At 29.8% G+C, this 21,887-nt stretch overlaps 1 protein-coding gene across 4 annotated transcripts in view; it reads left to right on the forward strand.

Moving 5' to 3' along the window:
- The window catches only part of LOC117180111 (protein sickie), a 319,545-nt gene that overhangs the window by 205,805 nt on the left and 91,853 nt on the right, over positions 1-21,887 (forward strand). The window lies entirely within an intron of this gene.

Here is a 21,887-nt window from a genome sequence, read left to right on the forward strand (position 1 = left end):
AGTTGGTTAAATAATTCAGTATGAGAAACAAATAGTTACTTAACCGTGATACATTTAAAGATGATTTTAATAAACATTTTTACTCTTAACACTGACAAAAGAAATCATGACTAAAAAAAACACCATGTTTTACACATTTTTCGAGAAAGCATAAATATATTGTTTAAAAGTATAAGGGGTACCACTATAAACGCAGTTTAGTACTCATTGAAACAAACAATAACATGGTTCACATTCAGTATAAAGACTCATAAACACCTATAATATATACCTAGTTTGTGATTTCTACGAAACTCTTAAATAGTACCTAGGGGGGATTTTTAGGGCCCCATAAGAGGGTCTTAAAATTATATAATATTACAAATTATGACCAATTTTTTTATCCTAAAGTTGGATTCACACATTAAGAAAAAGTTGTCATTATCCTATGTTTTATCAATTGAAAACTTCACGGTCTTTGGGGCACGGGTTAATATTACTTGATTTCGCTCAAATTTGTAGAAAATTATTTTTTAGGCATTCTATAACAAAACTATGGGCGGTAGAACCAAAAAATATGATCTTGAAAAGTAATGACCACCCTATTCTGGACCATGGGTGGAAGTTTTTCAGCAATTATTTAGCAAAATAAAGTTTAGTGCTAACTGCGGAGGTCCCGAGGTACAAAAGGGTGTATCTGTACCATTGGGTCTCATGTAAACTCTAGATTCGGCAGCTAACATCTGAGGACATTCAAAGTTCAGCTATTTGGCGGTTATCGGTCAAAAATAGAGAGTTCAGCGGGGAGGTTTTCTATACTGAACGTATTTCCCGTATATTGAAAAAGATTTTGTTTAGAAGCGGACACGTGTTCACGCGCAATTGTTTTTTGCAGTTCTTATCAATTTTTCTCAATTATATTATCAAGGTTCGAAATCCTACCAAAGAACATCATAATTGGTAGGGTTTTTCAACTCGGATAGTGAAAATCAGAAATCTGCAGGAACAAAATTGTCGTAGAAGTGCCACGAAATCCAAGACGACGAGAGAAGCCTTGCAGCGGCCACTGACAAATACGCCCTCTTCTTTTTGTCAAGCCGTAAAGTGTAAGATTTAATTTTTTTTGGTGACCCCCGTTTGTACGTAGACCCTAGCGCGAGCTGTACTAAAAATCACTGCAGACTTTGAACGACAAACTCGGTCAGAAAAAAAATCTAAATTTTTTTAAGTATTCGAAAGCTTAAGAATTTCTTCGTCGAATGACCCCTAAGAGATAAATTTTTATTTTATTTTCAAAGATGATATATCACTTAATAAGATCAATAAAATCTAGAATAGAATGAGTGGCACATTACAAGTGTATAGGAATTACAGAATGAATGACATATGCTCCTGAATGAACTAAAAGGGAGGTGAGAATTTTAGTGGGTTGGGCAGAGTTCAACCAAAAGGTATCGATTTCAAAGGAAGCTGAACCAACATAGCAATCGGCTTTGATTAAAAAGGGTTATCTCGCCAGTGTAGGCACCTGGGGCAAGTAAACACAGCGCTAAAAATTAAAAACAGCGAATAGCAACCCGACGGTAGTAGTTTAACACAGCTGACAGTGACTTCTGATCTTGCACTAGATTGTTTTTGTTCCCCTGCAATTGTAATTGTCATCATGTGCACTGGTCGCGTGCTCAGTGAACGTTTGGACGCGTTTAATTACCGTAATAATTTATCGCGACTTTATCAACGGGCGTAAAATCTAGCCAACTATAGGAGCAAAGTTTCAAGGATCGTTACTCGCTGAGGCGACGAGTACACCGAACTCGAGTCTGGCAATAGGTAAGATATCTGTTCTCTGTACGCGATAACATTGTATCTATACTTAGTTGATACCTGTGATTAATCAGCGAAAAACTTTTGCCGGTGATTTATTTTATAAGGAAAGAAAAATTGTTTTTAAAACTAAATACGCACACTAGCCTGAGGCTTATCTTTTTGGTCCACACATTTTTGGTTGTTTTTAATTCTTAATGTCTTAAAAATGTGTGAGAGAAAAATTTTTATTCACATTTTTCTAGAAAAATTGGATGTAATCGGTGTGCCTAATACAAAATACATTAAGTACATCCTAAAAAGTTACTTATCATAGTAAATTGTGAAATAAGTATAAAAAATTATTATTTTCCTTAAGAATAAACAACATTTTCGTTAATAGTTATTTACAATGATGCTAATATAAAAAGATATGCTTTTAAATATATAAAATTTAATACATGCAATTTTAAAGACATTGATAACATATGCAAACAACAGCAAAGCAACAAAAAACACTACTGTCTAAATAAGGGACCTTTGTATCATAATCGATTTTGAATTTTCTTCGAAAAAAGATTTTCACTGGTAGTACAATTCAAAGTTTGAAGTTTTCAAAAAAGAATCTCCAAACTAACGAATCTAATACAGAGCGATATACTAAATTTGAAGCGTTTAAAATTAAACATTCAAAATTAAAATTTGAATATTTTCTGTATTGAATGAAATTGAAGCTTTCAAAATTAGGCAGTATGCAAATGAAAATCTTGAAAATAGTACAATTCGAAATCGGAAGCCATAAAAATTGAGTAATTTTTATTTCGAGGTCTTTAAATATTTAAAAATCAATACATTACCGCGTTACTTCAAGATTAAAGCATTGAACATAAGTAGAACAATTCCACATTGCGGATAAGGAAAATAAGACATATTAAAAAAGAAGTACTGATAATTGTTCAACTAATTTACAATTTGAAACTATGCAAGATTGAACAATTTTAATTTAGACAGCTTTTAATGGTTAAATTAAATATTGTACAACTTAAAACTATTTTTATTTGAAATTGTCTCATTGCTCGATATTTCAATCTCATATATTAATTAGTCTTATTCAATTTTGAATGCAGTCAATTTATAATCGTTTCAGTATTAAAAGGTTTTCATTTTCAAATTGCACTGTTTTTAAAGACTTTAATTTGAGAACAAAATGTTTAATTTTTCAACTTAAAAATTGTATCAAATTTAAACTCTTTTTAATTGTTCTGAAAGTATAATAAATTAAAGTATTGACATTAACGGACTTTGATCTCTAGTTCGACAACTTTGCGATTTAAGTTCAAAACCAAACAATTTTGAATGTTCAAATTAAAAATTATTCAACACTTTAAATCAAAATGTCTTGCACATGTTTTTTCCCAAGTCCGTGAGTATGTGTGCCGAAAATTCGATACAAATAGCCGGATTTTGTGTGCCTGAATAGTGGGATTTGAAAAAGGAACTATTTGTATCAGAGTTTCGTTACAAATAGCCGGATTTTTCCAGTACATATATAGACACAGGCTTTTTATAATTTGTTAATTACTCAATATCAAAGGATTCAAATTTAAAATTGATCTACTATTAAAGTTTTTTAACATTCAGATTTTAATCAAGGTTTTTAATTTGATTTAAATAATAAAAATCTCAACTATTTTTTTTTAATTTGATAACATTATTCAAGTCTATAAAAGGGTTTAAGTAAGCATTGTTACATTTCAAACACTAAACAGATATTAGATTTTCTATTGCATCAAGTTTTAACTTAAAATGATTTAATTTTAAACGATATATTGAACTAATAAACTAAACAGTTTCATTATAATCTAAAAGTATTGAATTTCAAATGCTAATGCAAAATGTGTATTTATATAAATAATAATCGTAAATACTTATGAATTAATAGTCAACTTTCTCAAAATAATTAGTCGAATAAATAACTATTATAAGTATTAATTAAATATCGTTGATCGGGTTAATTATGGATTAAATCAGTTTTAATTTTTTGAACAGCTACAGTGAAATTTTTGAAAAATTATACTTTGATTTATTATCGAAAATAAATATGAAAAATAATCGAAGAGGGCGTACGGAAATTCCAAAGACGAAAGTGTACTCACTGTTCTAATTTTTTAATTGCTAGTTTTTTTTTAATTATTTCAAAAAATCAGATAACATGTGCAACTTTTCAAAAGATTCTCCTTCCTATAACATGAAACATTTTTTGTTTTTAAATATACCTAATTATTTTTAAAAAGTCAAGTTATTTTTAATACCATGTTCTGTAATGCCCAAACAAAGATTTCCATAGGGTTTGGAACCCAAAAAATGTACACACTTTTAATAACAAACAAAAATTTTGATGCATAATTACTCCGTATGGAGTGTAAATATGGATCAAATTTCGATGATTAATAACTTAAAAGAAGATTACAAAAAAAATTGCGGGATATCTTCAAAAGAAAAGAAATTCACTGTCATCTTTCGGTTTTCTGGTTCAGTGGTCACATTGAACTTGAATACTCAAAATGACGGTAAATTCCGATTGCAGGAATCTACAGAGAAAGCTGTATTTCCTGATGAGGGGAAATATTAATGAAATTGTAAATTAAAAAGTCCCTGTTTCATCAAATGATTCGTAATTTAGAGAATCCTATATGAAACTATGGGTTTGATACTGTATCTTGAAACTTGACGGATTCTCCATTTTTTATAGACAGGATACAGATATATGCACGCACATATTAAAATTTAAATCCACATAGAGAGTTCTGTTAAAGGGTTCTTTCCTTTATTCCTTTTCCCGTATTCATTCTCTCCGCATTTCAATATGCCCTTCTGCTCACATCTCTCCTAATTTTCTCCCTCTTTGTTTCCTGAAAAATAATACGGCCTCGACTCCTCCAGGTTGCGTCTGCAATGTCCATTTTACTCATCTCTTCCGTAGCTTCATCAATGTTTCCTGCTTTCCCTATTCTCCAACCCCAGAATATCAGAGCCTCTGCTTTTCGTGCTGTTAATGACTGTACTAGATCTCGTATTATGCAGGCTTGACTTTATTATGCTCGGATTCTTTCATCCCTTTCAATAGAATATAAACCCAAAAATACTCTTGCTTAAAAATTTATCTGGAAAAATATATTTCTCTCTATATTTTGAAGAGTCATTATTTTTCTAGAGGTTTATCATATCGGATCAATCTAATTTAATGAGTTCCGTTAGAAATTGGAGACTTAGTAGCGTTGAAAGAAATAAAATTTAAAATATTCTCCATATTTGCAGATACCTCGATTAAGCTCAATCAGAGTATATGTAGGCCAGGGAAAACCTAGAAATCAGTCATACAAAGTCATTTAATTTTTAAAATAGACTCTCACGAGGCGCCTCTTCGAAAAAACGTATTTTCTCACCAAGCGCCTCTCCCTTCCATTAACTCTAAATCCTGTAAGCATCTTGAAAATGACATGCGCGTGCGCGAGACGTTATTCAGCTACTCCACCAATGCGTCTCAGAGATATTTCCCTCCAAGCGGGCGCTTAGTGAGGACCTCGATTCCGAGTACCAGGCGTCTTGTATTTATACTTATATTTCTTCTTTTTTGCAGTTGCTTCATTCTGATGATTACATTTTGAGTAAATAATGTTATTGTATGGTTGTTAATTCAACAATTTTATTAAAAAGTCATTCTTTCTATTTAAAAATGCAGTCGTTTAATTAAAATATTAAGCAAATAAATAATTAAAAATATAGATTTGTCTTGAAATATCTGCTGCTACATTCTTTGTTCCAAATTCATATTTTTTGGTTCAAAATTTAGCTACTTGGTTAAGGTTGGCCGATTTGTTAAAAAATAATTTGTTGTTGTTAAAGATTCATCGTTTTAGTTAGAAATTCAAATTTTTGTTTGAAAAGTCGTTTATTTGTTTGGTAGAAAATTAATTTTTTTAATCAAAACTGTAACTATTGTAGTAGAAAATTTATCGTTTCATGTTAAAATCTATTTCTTTGGTTGGAAATTGAACTTTTTTGTTAAAAATTGATCTTTTTAGTTGAAACTTCATCTACTTGGTTTAAAAGTTGAACATATGTTTCGAATTTTGTGTTCATTATTCATATGTTTGGTTGAAAATTCATTTTGTATTTTGGTTTCAAATTAGTTTTTTAAACTCCGAATGTAACAGTTCCAGTTTTTGTAGAAAATTGAGCAATTTTAGTAGAAAATTCGACTTCCTTAGTAGAAAACTAATCTTCTTAGTTTGAAATTTCCTCTTTTTTTATTAGTAATGCAATTGTGTGGTTCAAAATTATTTTTTTTGTTGATAATTCATATTTTCTGATTGAAAATTTAACTGTTTTACGGATAATTTGTCTTTTGGCTTGAACGTTTAAGAATTTGGATGAACTTTTTTTCTCTTTCTTTACTGAAAAATCTTCATTTATTGAAAATTCGTCTTTTTTGTTATAAATTTAAGTTCTGGATTAAAACTTTAACTTTTTTGTTTAAAAGTCATTCTTCGTTAAGAATGTTACAAGATTAAAATGCTGGGCTTTGAGTATTACGTTAACGTACGAAAGAGAAACTGGATGTTGTAGCACTTTGGGGTTAAATTTAATCGAGACTAGCCGTAGAGCACATTTTACTATCACAAATAAAATTTAATTTAAAGGCCATGATGTATTATTTGAAACCAATAAAATGTTATTGGACCCTAACTTAAAATAATAATTTCTTTGAGCTGGCTGTTATGAAAGGTATAAAAACTAATGGACTTTCAGAAGTTCCGAGCCCATTCCTCCGATTCCGGTCATATTTTCTTTTTCTTTTCCTATTCAAGAAGCAAAATATACATGATAGGAATTGTGAAGAAGGCTCAGGGTATATGAGTAAAAAACAAAGAGACTTTAATTTGTCGTCAGTCTTTCTCGGTTACTCGATAGAGCCGTCTTTTAAGCGAGTCGAGCATTCTTGAGCTTTGCCTCGAGGTACTGAAGGAGCTTTTACGATTACAGACGATCAACCTTTAGACTTAAAAGCTTACCTGCACACTATCCTGCTGCAGAACGTTGGACATGAATAGTTAGTTATCGCAGAGGGTCAAGTGGTGCACCTACACATAAACATCGAAACTCATCTTCGATGGTAGCAATGCATAGAATGAACGTAGAAGAGATAAAAAGGTCGAGATTAAGATTATGTCTATGGGAGGCTAATTTTTTCTATTCTTCTGTTGCATAAAACAAAAAATATCAAAGATGAGAACTAATGCGTGTAATATTAAAGTGTTATAAAAAAGCCAATATTTTTTATCACTCAATTGTGTTTTATTCATGAAATAGGTACAAAACTACCTTAAGCATTATTTTATTCTTTCTTGTAAACACAAAATTTAATTTATTTTTCTCTTCGACATCTGATGTGTTTCGGTTTTCCTCTGAAACACTTAGTATTTTTTCGGAAATCAACTTTAATTATACATGTCAATCATGAAGGCCCGGGGATCACGGGTTAAACTGTTTTATTTTTGTAATAAAACATAAATACGCAATTATTTTCTCAACAAATGGATCAAGCTTAGGGATCAGTGATCGAGAAAAATAGATTGGGGTTCTTTTTGGCTTACCCAACTTTAGTAGTTCTGGGCTAAGGAAATGCTTTTTTAAGATTGGTATTTTGAATTTAAAGAATTTTTGAGACAATGAAAAATATATTGTATAAAGGGTGTCATTTAGGCTCTTCGGTGTGACACCCTTCAATATTGTAAAAAATAGAATTTTCAAATGTTTAGAAGTACAATACAAATGGTTTTAATTTGGAAGTAATTAAAATTTCGAAGTCTTTTTTTAAAACCATGATGAATTTGAGAATCATCAAGAGTGAAAGGTTTTAAATTTTGAAGTAACTTTACCATCTTGATTGTCAAAATTCGAACGAAATTGATCGATTTAAAAATTGACCGAATTAACCCATTCAAAGGCGTAGTAATTTTTTTTGTCTAAATGCATATCACTAGCTTAAATCCAGACAAATTTCGGATGAGTTTGAACTCAACATCTTAAGGTGTATAACACTGAAGTATTTATTGTATTTGTCTGATCATGTCTGATCATGCAAACCCGAAGTTTTTGTTTTATTCGTGAAAAATGACATTACAAATCAACAAATTTAATTTTTGGAAAAAATACAATAAAATGTTTAAAACTAAAATTGTATTTGAATTCAATCTAAAAATTTCCTTTTCACTTTTTTTTCTTATGATAATTGTAACATTTTATCCAAAGAGGAGGTACTAAATACTCTTGAAATCTGAGCTCGCTTCCTTGAAATCCCTAAAAATCATTTGAAATACCTTGAAATTTTTTTGTTTTGAACATTTTGACTTTAACTAAATAGTATATTTGTTTTTATGATTTGAAAATTTAATATATTAATAATGAAATTATAATATTAAAAAAATTATTCTGCAAATCCCTATTTTTAAGATTTTGTCAAAATCAATGGTTCAAAAGAATGCTCTAATGATTTTCCACAAAAATATAATAAAATTATTTCTCTTAAAAAATTATTGGAGTGCATTAGTCTCATTCCTATTACAAGATACTTTAGATTATACAGTATGAACTTGTATTCTGTACGTACCACCACGTCACCACCCCTAAGACCTAAACCTAAAATAATAATTCCAGATAATTGTTATTTCGAAGTAGTACATTGTCTTTATCAGTCAGACAAAGTAAGTCTTTTTTACTGAATGAATGAGAATCGATGAGTGCCTAATTCAAATGGATCGATCAGATTTTCTTTTACGAGTGTTAAGATGTATTAAAATCCTGAGACAAATTGCTTCAAGTCCTGGCCCCTGAATTTCCGTGATCTTTATCTTGATCCGCGGATTAAGGTGCCTCCTGGGAAACCGACAAACGACGCATTCCAGATTCTCATTTCTAGACTACGTGAATCTGAAACAGTCTCAAAAAGGAAGTTAAAGATCAGAGACCGATACTCCCTGACTTATGCAGCCGGGTCACGAAAGGTCGTCGAATGAAATCAATATCATAGGGTGAAATAATAATTATGTGCGTATAGTTACAACGAGACACGGGCGCAAGGTTTTACTCAGCGAGGCAAAACTTGAGCGGCTTTACTTTTCCGAGTGCCATTACATTACCCTATCGTGCACCATAATCCGCTCGTTGGTAATCCCTCCACTAAATGCGTATCTATAGTGCATACTTTCCATCAACTAGCTTGGCAAATGCATAATCGGTCTTCCGTGAGACTCATGGATTCGAAATCCAATCTTTGATGCGTAAAGTTCAACGATATTTACCATTCACATGGGAGGGCTTGTTAATTTCAAACGAGGATTTCATTTGTAATCCATGAATAAGTGATTAGGTAAAAATTATTTTGCATATTTTTTGCCAAAAGAAAAAAATGATGCATGGTGGAAAGTATTGTGTATAATTTTAATTTCTTTTATACGAAAGATGAATATGAGAAATGAAAATTTTATATAATTTTTTCTATTATGTATAATTTTTCCACCTGAATTTTTACGAAAGTGATAACTAAAAATTGCCATTATGTACATGTCGTGCAAAATTATTTGGATTCTTTCTTATATATTTTTCTGACCTCATACCTCATTTATTATTCTTCAAAAGTGATAACTAAAAATTGCCATTAGGTACATGTCGTAAAAAAATATTACAAATTTTATTTTTTCTTATATTATATTCCTGTGATCATACCTTCTTTATTATTCTTTGGAAACAAGGATAACTAAGTTCTACATGCGAAGAGATTCAAATAGATTTGACTGATTCTCGTGATCCAAAATATTTTCCTGTATTTGGAAAATATCAGAAAATATTACATTTTGAGATACTGGGGTTTTTCTTTATTTAAAAAAAACTCCACTTTAATCATGAAATTATTTTGGAATAATAGGTACTAATATAATCTAATAACCATAAATTTCCTATTTGGTAATATCAGGAAAAAAGTATTAATTATTTGTTTAGTTGAAATCTTGCTCTTTTTCAATTTTTGAGATGTTAAGTTTTTTTTGGTTCAAGTTTGTCAAGTTTTTTTCACATTTTCGGAACCCGGAAGAAAAACGAACGAGAATAAAAAGTGGTGAATCTATTTTGATTTTTTAAAAAATTATAACAAGAAATTTTCTCAAAACAGCTACCTATTTCGCTGAAATTTTCAGGAGTGATAGGTAATACATATATTGTAGGCGAATGGAGTCCTTTTTTTCGTGGGAATACAATGTCGATTCGTGTGATATTTTTCCCTTGTAAAAAGGGTAAAGTATAAAAAAAATTCTCCCGAATTAGTGATTTAAAAAATTGCACAAGTTGTACGGTTTTAAAAGTAAAATTTACAAAAAACTAATTTTTCCTTCAAAATTAATAACAATCGTGAATAAAGTCGTTATTATACGCTAATTTAAAAAATACGTGTCGCCTCATAATTCACGTGCTAAAACATAGTTCATTGACAATCCATTCTGAATATGTCACCCGCTAGCCTGCATGATTTTTAATGGATTCGGTCATAAATATACTTAATTTCTTTTAATTTAATATCCATGAATTATAATTTATTTACAAGATGTAATATACAGAATGACTTTTTCCATCTGGAAAGATACTGAAATATATTACAGGGGCCAGTAATCTTTCCGAAGAAAAAAAGATTTTTATTGAATTTCAACTATTCAGGTAATAAATAATTATTAATTAATTTTAATTTAATCATAATTTAATGTTTTGTATAATGCAAATATATTGTACTTTTAAAAATGAGATCGTTAATTATTCTACCGGAATTTTAATTAAGAAAAATATTTAAAAGGGTCGCGAAAAGCTTCTTTAATTGCAGATACTCCAACCCTTTTTTTAAATGTTGAGAACATTTCTCCTGCGAAAATTACTCTGACTACCAAAAAAATGCACATATTTAATTTAATTTATTAAATCTCAAGGAATTTAAACTTACTCCCGTATTATGCATTTTATGATGGTTCGTCGTATATAGTTAATTAGAGAAATGAAGAAATGTTCAAAATGATAATGTTTTAAACATAGAAAATTCTCCTTTACAGTTTTTAATTAAAATTCCGTCCATATATTTTTGAAGTGGTATTCCGTATTTTACCAACCTTTTCAGTCTCATATTTTATTTCTAATTTATTTAGTTGTTGCATATTATTTTTTCACCAAATGTTGGTATCATTTTCAGGTTTCTGGTCATGGAATTTTTTATAATTATTAAGGTACATAAGTCTATTCTATTTACGAAATCATACATTGTTGATGATAAAATCGGCTTCTTTCGTATTTTAAAAAGCGTTTAACCTTTGATAAATTCTATTTTTTTAATTTGAAAATTGACAAAATTTGAAACGCAAGTTAGAGCGAGATACATGTTATGAGCAAAAAAATCTATTTTAAGATAGGTCCAAAAAGAGTCTTGAGTTATTTCAGATGACAAATGAAATTTAAATAGATTTAAAATGTAAATCTCAAATTTGAAATTCCAATGTCGACTTTCAAACCACATTATATAATTTTTCAATTTCACAGACCACAATCTTTAGATCTTAAACACAACATTTTTTATGTATACGAATTGTCTATATCGAAAATATTTGTGGGCAACTCACAGAATTTCTGTGAACCTGTAGTCTTTCCGCTCCCACATGCTGCGTGTCCTGAAATTCTGTGCGCGCCTTTTATATCAAACTATTCTATCAGAAACTAAGTTAAAAAATGGCAAAACGTTTACTTGCTGTTGCTTATTGCCTAATTAAAAAAAAAAGTATTTGACGGTACAAAATTATATCTTAAAATAAAATTAAGAAAATTTACCAATTTTTGGCACCAATATTATAATAACTTCTCTCTCAATTTTGTTCCAGACAATGCATAAAAACATGCATCTGGGTTTAAAAAATAATGATTTATCTAAAAAGTAAAAAATTTTAATATTTAAAATTTAATCTACATAAGTGTCACACGAAATAATTATTTTTGTTGAAATTTTCGTCTATAATTGATCATTTTGAAGACATTTTGTTTTAAATGGAGTGTTTTCCGAACGATCATATATATTCAAGATTTTATTTTTTTATTCGACGTAAAAATTCTTTTGGCGTTTCCGACAAAAATCCGAAAATTTGATTTTTTTTTAATTAATTTTTTTCAGTGTTATATGCACTAAATGTTTCCACATAGATCTAAAAATTGGGTCTGCGAAAATTTACTTTCAACAATTTCAGAAAAACAGACGCCATTTTATTAATTTTCCAATTGATTTGGGCTCAACTGAACGAGCAAGAATTTCTACGTCGAATAAAAAAAAAGAAAAGCGTTCAGTTTGAGTGACATTAATGTGGAATCGATAAATGCTGATTCACAAATTACTGAGTGTTTATAATAAATTAATCATTTCTTATTAACAGCATTCTAGATTTTTTAATGGTTATGAATATTTATAAAGTTAATTTTGTCTCTAGTCTAATTTTAAACCTTCTACATTCTATATTCAGGAGTAGTACATTTACCTTTTTTGAAAAATGTCATTGTTATGAACAAATTCACTTTTTGTGTAATTTTTTTAATTTGGAGGTACTTCTTTTTTATGTTTGTTTCAATTGGTTTGCCAGTGATATTCCAGGGAAATGCATTGCCATTTTATGAAAAATGTAATTTTCATAAATAAATGGCATAAAAAAACTCGCTGTTTGTGCAATGTTTTAAAGTTTGAGGTACTTTTTGTAAATATTTGTTACAGTTAGTTTGCCAGTGATATTCCGGAAAAGTTAATTGAAATTTCATTTAAAATGTGAGTGCTATAGACAAATTCGCAATGTAGCTTAATTAAAAATTATGTGTGTTTACGCTTTTTGCATGTCCTCCGCATTTAGCATAATGTGAGGATTTAAAAAAAACTTTTGATCGACTTTAAATAGATAAGAAAAAGAGCTCCAACAGAAATAAAACGATCTAGCCAAGAAATGTTTGAAAAAGAGATTCTATTATAATCCTGCACACATTTTTGAATTGACCGACATTGCGAGGTTATTCATAACAATCACGTTTTTCACAAAATGTAAATTTACTGTTCTGGAAGACCACTGGTAAAACAATTAAACCTAAAACAGTACCTCAAACTTTGAAAAATTGCACAAACAGGCGAATTTTTGTCTACCATTTGTTTTTAACGATGAGAAAAATATTTCCATTTATTTTGATAATGCTTGTACGTGGCATGGGTAATAAAATTTAAATATATTATAAATTCTGAATTCATATTTTGCGAATCTACATTTATTAATTATACATTAATGTCAAACTGAACAATTTATGCATGGTTAATGCATCGGAAATTTAAGCATTTTAATTTTTGCACCGTTTATACCTAAATAAAAAAAGTATAAACTTTTGTTTTAATCGGCCCTTGCAGATCTCTTAAGAATGCATTTAGCTTTCGCCTAAAAGAAAACTTGAAAATCGGTTGAAAATATAAATTTGAATTTTTTTAAAAACATTTTTTCATCCAGTGTCCACAACAATGTGCGCCACCCATGTTTCCGTAATTAATATTTGACTATCTGCGTTAGGTTTCCACTTCCGGGTGTGCTTCTTGACTCAAAGTTATTAACTCGCATGAAATATTATCTAAAATTGAATTGAAAAATAAAATAATAGTCAACTGCGGATGTAGATTATCTCGAAATTAGCATTTCTCATCCCACATGCAATGGTCAAAAAAGAAAAATATAAGAAAAAGAAGAGAATGAGGATCGTAAAAGTGGTTCAGACTAGTCCGAAGAAGGGGGATGGTAATAGGGAGAGTGTAAAACGTTCCTTTTTTATGACACACGGTATAGATAGGCGTATTCGGCGGTTGCTGTGGTGAAGGTGGGGCATTATGGCCAACATCGCCTACGCTACAACACTACAGGCCTACAACCCGCAGTTTGTGTTTCACATTCAAGCATTGCGTACACGCATCCTGGAAACCGGGGGTGTAACCCCTTATTTCAACCCGGTCTAAATTACGTTTAGTTGTCGCGCAATAATGCCCTATAGCTAGGCTGTGCCATGTTTACCCCAACGCTACCAAGTCATGTGACCCAAATATTTTCTGACCACCTCTGTTCATTGCGCTTTCTCGCCTGGATTCTTATTAAAACAAAGTGGAAATTCTGAAGAAAATTATGGTGCCAAAGGAAAAGGAGGACTGGAGTGTGCTTTACAAAAACTACAAAAATTCTAAAGTACAGAGAACTCTTTATTTGTTGTGTGAAACATTTGTTTGCCTTCAAGTTGCAACTTTTTTTGTCATATCAATATGACAGTTTATTAGTAAATACACGTCAGTTTGACATCTCATCAAATAATTATTCTCATCTATATGAACTGGTTTGGATGGAAAGGCCTTATCATTAATTTTTAAGTTAGGGACTGTACTTAAATACTTAACGCGTTTTTCTTTTGTTTACACCGTTGTATACCTTTTGGCTCCAAGGCAATTATATTCTCGTATTTAAAAGTAACATTACTGCACAAATCATTTACTTTAAAAATGCTTTTCTAATTGATAATTTCCTTAAATATTTCAATATATTTTAAGATCATTTAATTATTTTAAAGATTAGAAATAGTAGAGTTTTACGTAACGGTTTCCCGGAAAAAATAAGCCAATATCGATTAAAATTCAACAATTTTTTTAGATTGGTAAGAAGATAATTATTTTTCGTGAGATTTAAACTTTTTTCGTAAAAAATGTTTTTTCTTTCATAGCTCGTAACTGATATTGCAATTCTTAAAATCATAGAAAAGTTTTTTTCTACAGGCCTGATATTTGGCACGAGAATTATTTATTTTTCTCCTCAGATTAAAAGGATTCAATTTTTTAAATTGGGATAAACAATTTGAAAATTAATTATTTTTAACGACTTAGTTTCAAAATCCTTATTTAAGAATATTTCAATTTTAGAAGCGAAATTTTGAATTGTTTAATTTTTAACGGTTCAACTTTTAATTTATTTATTTAGAAATTTTCCCATCAGAAAGTATATAATTATATATTTATAATCTTTAAAACTTCTGTAATTTCAATTTAAAATTATAGTTTTAATTGACATTTCTAAAAGAGTTTAATTTTCTAGCCCTTCAAAACTAAAGTTCTTTTGTAGTTTAAAATTCTATTATTAAGAATGTCAGGAAAATTTCATTATTAAATCTTTTAAAATTGAAAAATTGCATTAGAAATTTTCTTGATTTTTTAAATTCTTCGGAATCATATAATATTATATTAAATGACTTGACATTTGCACAATTTGCAGCTTCAAGAATTTGTAATTGAACAGTTTTGGATTAAATTTCTCTAGAATACATTCAAAACGATCCAAAATTAAGACAATAATTTTTTAATTCAAACCTTGAAAATAAGTAGATTTTAGTAATAGGCATTGGAAATATAATTTTTTTAAATTTGATAATTTTCCAAAATAGTAAACATTTTAAACTCCACTTAAAAAAACAATGTTGAATTGAAAGGTTTTAAATTGTGTAAACTATTACATTAAAATCCGATACCAGAGCAATCTTGTTTTGTATTATTTTTTTTTTAACTATTTAAATTCACGCAAAATCATTGAAATTTTTAAGCATAGGAAAATTTTAGTATCAAAATGTTCGGTGAATGTTTTGTTTTTAAAATTTCCCATTTATATTTATTTATTTTTTTAAACTTTTTTCAAAATAATTCAATTTTAAGATTCTTTAATAGAAAATAAAATTATTCAAGTTTGAACGCTTTGAATTAGAAATGTTATATAGTTTCAGCTCTTTTGCAATGAAATTGTCCAATTTTTTAAATTTGTAGCTAGTCTACAATGGTTCGATTGGAAGATTTTCAGTTTAAAATCGTTCGATATATTTTTAACAATTTCCAATGCTTTCAATTCTAAATTATTAATGAATAATTATTGTTTCAAAAATGCGAAATCATACGCCCATGTTAAAGTTACATACACTTACTATATCACCAACTTTAGATACGTTTTTTTCAAAAAGCTGGTTTTCTGAGTTACAATTTCAAAAATTCCCTGGCGGCTCGTTTTTCGTTTTGAGTTCAAAATGTCCAGAATTTATTCGGTTATTTGACTATATACTTAACTCCATACCATACAATACTCCATTTCATGTGGAAGCCCACATATTATGATTAATAGAATACAGCTAGTTGCCCGATTCCATTGGATTTTGAATTACATGTATATGTATAGGTAGAAATGTGTAGATTCCTTCAATGAGAAATATCTGATATTATTGATTTTCAAGTTCTGTTCCTGAAAACCTTATTATATTTTTTCTTTTTTTCGTAACAGGATACATTCGAAGCAATTTTCATTCAGAATCGAGAGTGCTAAACTAGTTTCGCGAACTTAAGAATCAGGTGAACCGAAACCTAGAAGGCAGAGATTTCGTTTGTAAAAAATTCAGGACCTCGTGCTCTTGGAACTCGAGCAAGGTCGTCTTCCTCTGCTCGAATTTTCTCCCTTGAACTTTGATACGCAAGACACGTTCACATGGTCAATAAACCAAGGAATACTAGAGCAAGTAAAAATTGATGTTAGAATTACAAGATATCCTCACGAAAGGTTCCTATCAACGGTAAAAGATTGTATTGTCACTTAAAAAACTTATTTACTCAATGTGAAAAATAGTTTCGTGCGTAAATAAGCGTGAAATCCGCATGGAAAGGCAGAAGTTAGATTGGTGAGTTTTTCGAGGGAAAAGTGATAAATCAAGTTTTTTATTATTCCTTCGTATATTTTGTCGTAAAATACTTTATGAGCATTCTAAAATTATTAAAGAATTTTTTAGATTCAGACTAATTTAGTTATTAAAGGTCCAGGATTCTTTATTGGGTCGTATATTTTATGTTTTAATAGATGTTTAAACACATTCAATCTTGGAATGCATGTGTGGATGGTTAAGAAAAATATATGTGAACTAAGTCCATTTTTCAAGGCCGTTGGGCTGAAAATAAAAAAAATATCTAGCTCTATTTTTATTGGATTTTTTTAGTGTTAATAAGATAAATTTGCTGAATCCATAAATAAGTGTTAAAATATAGATTCGTTACAAAATTCGAATTAGGTTTCTTTTAATTTCTATAGCTTGAAATGTTAAATTTTTGTGTTATTGCAATTTGTTATTTTTTTACGATATTTTATTTTTCCTGCATTGACTTATTTATATGTCAAAAATATTTTTCAAAATTATATATTTATAAAACAAGTATGTGAGTCATAATATTGTATAATATTAATTATTATAAGAAAATAGGAAATTAGCCAGTGAATTTTAAAAAGGGAAATGAAATTACATTGTAACCCATTCCATAATTTCCTAAGCCGCATGACTTGTTACCAACAAGTATCACTCTAAACTAAATAAATTTAAAATAATAAACTACTGCATAGCAAAGCATAATTTTTCTCCAAACTTATAGTTTTTAGTCAAACAATCTGAACCGATATAAGAGAGAATCTGCATGTGTCATGAATACGAAAAATAATTATTGCATCTTTTAATGGACGTTAAACTGGATTTATTTTTACAAGAAATACATCAAAGTACGAATTAAACACTGGTTTACCCAGCATGGAAATCGGGAAAACCGGGAAGTGACCGGGAATTTTATTCAGTGGCCGAAACTTTCCTCTCAAATGTACTAATATGCAGATTAAAATTGAGTTCATATATATAATATTACTCTAATCCTGACTTGAAACAGTGCATTTTCTACAAGAATTATAATTCTCATTTGGGATAAGGAATTTCAGTAAAGTATTATATAATTTTGACTTTGAAACAGGGCCTTTTCTAAAAGATGTATAATTCTGTGTTGCGACAGGGAATAAATAAAAGTATATAGAAAATAGCGTAAGAATTACAGTTATCTGCCCTTGGAAACTGAAATATTCGAAAATAATTATAATTCTATGTTTCCACGAGGAATTTTAGTAAAAAATATAAAATTCTGAGTTCAGGACAGGAAATTTCCGTGAAGATTGATAATTTTTACTTTGAGACAGGGAAATTCCGCAAAGAATTATAATTCTGAGATATAAATGGGAGTTTCCGTAAAGAATTGTAATTTTCATTTCAGGTTTACTTTGTAATCTGGAATTTTTGACACAAATAAGCGTTTATTTAAGTATTTTGGATCAAGGGAGACTGAGATATTGAGTGGAATAGTGAGTAAGGGCAATCTAAATTCAGATTTTCTCCACTTTTCATGATTAAACTTCACATCCTGGCAAATCTATGAAAATAATGGTAAAAATTCAGTCACGTAAAATGAACCTTGAGATTTCCTCTTTAAAATGAGCCCAAGAAACTATAAAAATATTTACTGGTCCTCGAATTATCATTAAAATTATAGAGGCGTGCGCAATAGAAAATCGCTATATTTTTAATAATAATTCGAGAACCAGTAAACATTTTTATAGTTTTTGGGGCTCATTTTAAAGAGAAGATTTTAGGGTTCATTTGACCTGACCATCAAGTTTTTATCATTATTTTCATAGATTTTGCCATAAGTTAAAGTTTAATCATAAAAATTGGCAAAAATGAGAAATTATAGACCGAAGTTTCTCACTCAACCTTTAATCAAAAATACTTCAAATAGGGCTCATTAGATAAGGAATTAACAGAACTTCCAAATGCTTTTTTTATAAATTATTATATTCTATTTTTTCTGGAGATATCCTGCGAGAATTGAGTGCGTTTTTTTAATCGCTAGTTTTTTAGGTGTCCTCATACTCCTGGATAAGATTATTATTTCTTCTCGTACGTTAATCTCAAAATAGTTCTCCGAAAATTGAAGAATCCTAAAATAAGATTTCGAGACAAATCTACAAAAAAGTAAACTCAGAAGTCCAGGATTATCTTTTTTCCCGAAGTCTACAAATATCCAGCACAGGTGGATCTTTCCAGTCTCTGGGACGTCTCCGTTTATTTAGATTTCCATGAAGGGTTGAACATGAAAGAGTCTGATAGTGAGAAGAGTTTATTGTTTCTTGCGTTTTTCGAACTCGTAAAAATTGTGGGTTGACATAGAATCGTTGCAAACAGTTCCAAAGAAGAAATTCTTAAGACGCAATAGGTAAAATGTTGGCCTATAGGGAGTCTTTGTTCAGTCGCTATACGAATCTTTACGACATACCGTAAAAGCGACATGAACATGGAAAGGTAGCTTCCTATTTCTACCCCTATGAGTCACTATATTACTATATACTAAGCTAAGGTCGGAATCTACACACTACACACAACGTAGGAAAATTGAGAGGGATAGATATGCATGATAGACAAGGAAAGATATGGGGAAGTGGAGTTACCACACCCACCCCTTCAAATCCTATGCCTATGCGCACCCACCCCTCTGAATCATTCTGTGGGGTTCCGGGTGCGCTATATGTTGCTACATCTCCCGCATAAAATTCGAGAATCGATCTCGTCGAGTTGACCTCTCGAAAAGTCCTTGACAGAGGTACACTGAGGTCACCAGACGCTAATTAATGCGACGATAGCCTTGGAATTTCCAGTTTTATAGACTTCTACAGAAGTTCAGTCTTCCCTAATTATGTTGTGTTATGTGTACTGAAAAGTTGAATTTAACCAAGTGTCACTTGGATTCATTAGTCTGAAACTAAATGAGTTCAAAGGAATTATAGGAATTCTGGCTTCAATTATTATAGTATTTTGAAGATTAGATCAGGGGTTGTTAAATCAGAACTGACACGCGATCTGAAAATTATGTTAGAGAAGCTTTAAATAATAAGCAATTAAAATATTTTTCGTAACAGCCTCTTCGAAAAAGAGGACTTCCATGCTTATAAATGATGTGCAAAGTATTTCAATCTATAGCAGGCTGGGCGAGAATAATAATATTGGCGCATGCGCACTCTAAAACACTTATATTTGGCGAATCAAAGCAATTGAGGAACATGCGCACTAAGGTGGTCCAAAAAATGAAAGTATTAAAAATTGATGGTGCTCTCGAAAATATTTGTTCCTTCTGAAGAAAAAATAATGTAGTAAAAATTTGAGCTTTTAGACCAACAATACTTAATACTCCCTCATTGGTCTTAAAACTTTTAAAGCTTAATACCTTCCTTCTTTTTGACTTGACAAAAAAATGTCAAATGAATAATTTTCTGCAATTTTTGCCGCGAATTCAACGGTGCAATTAACGTTTTAGGAAAATGAATCTTAGTTTGTGCTTTTTACAATATACATTAATCAATGTATTTGAATCTTCCTTTTAGATGGAGAATGTCCAGAAGAATTCATTGACCTATAATAAAGTACTTTTTGGTGTTCTAAAACTAATGTATAAATAATAATATTATTGCGAAAAAGATCCATTAACATTAATTTTTCTAAAAGTATAATTTCACCGTTGAATTTGCGGTAAAAATAAAATAATCCCTTTGGTATTTTTTTACTCGAAAATATGGAATAAATCGAGGAATAAATTAAGCTTGAAATGCTTTAAGGCCAATGAAAGAATAATGGATATACACTGGAACCTTGATTAAACTAAGAGTTCGGGCATGGCCTGCAATTGACTTTGAAGCTATTTCCAGGGCCTTCAAACGTGAACAGTTAGGACCGAATGAACTATTTCAATTTGTAATACATAATATTACGCAATACACGCGCGAGTATCGGCGAACGTCCCCTTTGTCGGTGAGCTACTGGTGTTTCACGTATGGTTGAACAAGCCTAATGAATTAGTAAATCCGAGGTAAATAATTCCAGCTCCCGACGCAATTGGTTTTAGGTAAAATTTATACTATATCATTTTTTCTTCAAAATAAAGAACAATTATTTTTGAGTGTACCCTCAATTTTTTAAATTCTATGCATTCCACACTGACAGAATAAAAATATCCTTAAAAAATTGATACTCGGGTGATTGTCTACTTTCCATATTTATATCACAAAGATATTTTTACTATGGGAAATAATTAAAACAAACATTTTATTAAATCTAATTAAAATATTAAACTTCTAGTTTTCGATTCGGGTGAGAATGTTTACGCAAATTCGAAATCCCCTATAAAATTTGAAAACAATTCTGAAAATTAACAAAATGACAGAAAAATTGCTCCTCTTTAAACGCTCTAGAAAAAGTTCTTTTTCCACTTTTCGATATTTTGCACTTTTTTCGAAATACATATTTATTCATATGTATAGACTGTTCTAACAGACCTACATTAATTCACCAAACCATAGATATAATTATCAACCGGTTGTCAATATACAGGGGCCTGAAGTTTTCACTTTTCCATGCGCTTCTTCGCCTTCACGTTAGTGTAACTTCTTTTAGGATGATCCAATTGGACCTTTTTTATAGTGTTTTCGAAATCTCTTTTCATGTACTTTAAGACTATTATACCGATATGCTTAAAACCAAAATTTTATATTTTTTTCAAAATCAAAATTCAAAATTCAAATTGTTTTTTTTAAACCCATAGTTAAAAAAATTCTATTTCAAAAAATTGCTTTTCTTATACTCTTTGAAATGACGTAGAATAAAAAGTGGGCCGAAAATGTTTTCTTGGTCAAATTTAGATTTTTACGCTCATTCCGAATTAAATAAAATGTGCAGGATGAAATATATAACGTAATTTATATATTTTTGCACAAATAATCATCTTAATAAAGTTAGTTATAATTTTAGGGCACATCGACCTGACAGTATTCGTGCCCGAGCGCTGCGGAAGTTTAACCTGGTACCCTCGAACGTAAAAATTTAAATTTGACCAAGAAAGAATTTCCGGCCCACTTTTTATTCTACATGATTCCAAAAAGTATAGAAAAGCTATTTTTTCAAATAGAATTTTTTTAAATATGGGTTTTTTCAAAAAAAAAATAAATTTCAATTTTGATTTAAAAAAAAAAACTAAAAATTATTTTTTTAAATATATATCGTTATAATAGTCTCAAAGTACATGTAAAGAGGTT

This window comes from Belonocnema kinseyi, chromosome 9, assembly GCF_010883055.1.
Source record: "Belonocnema kinseyi isolate 2016_QV_RU_SX_M_011 chromosome 9, B_treatae_v1, whole genome shotgun sequence".
In the NCBI taxonomy this organism is placed as follows: domain Eukaryota; kingdom Metazoa; phylum Arthropoda; class Insecta; order Hymenoptera; family Cynipidae; genus Belonocnema; species Belonocnema kinseyi.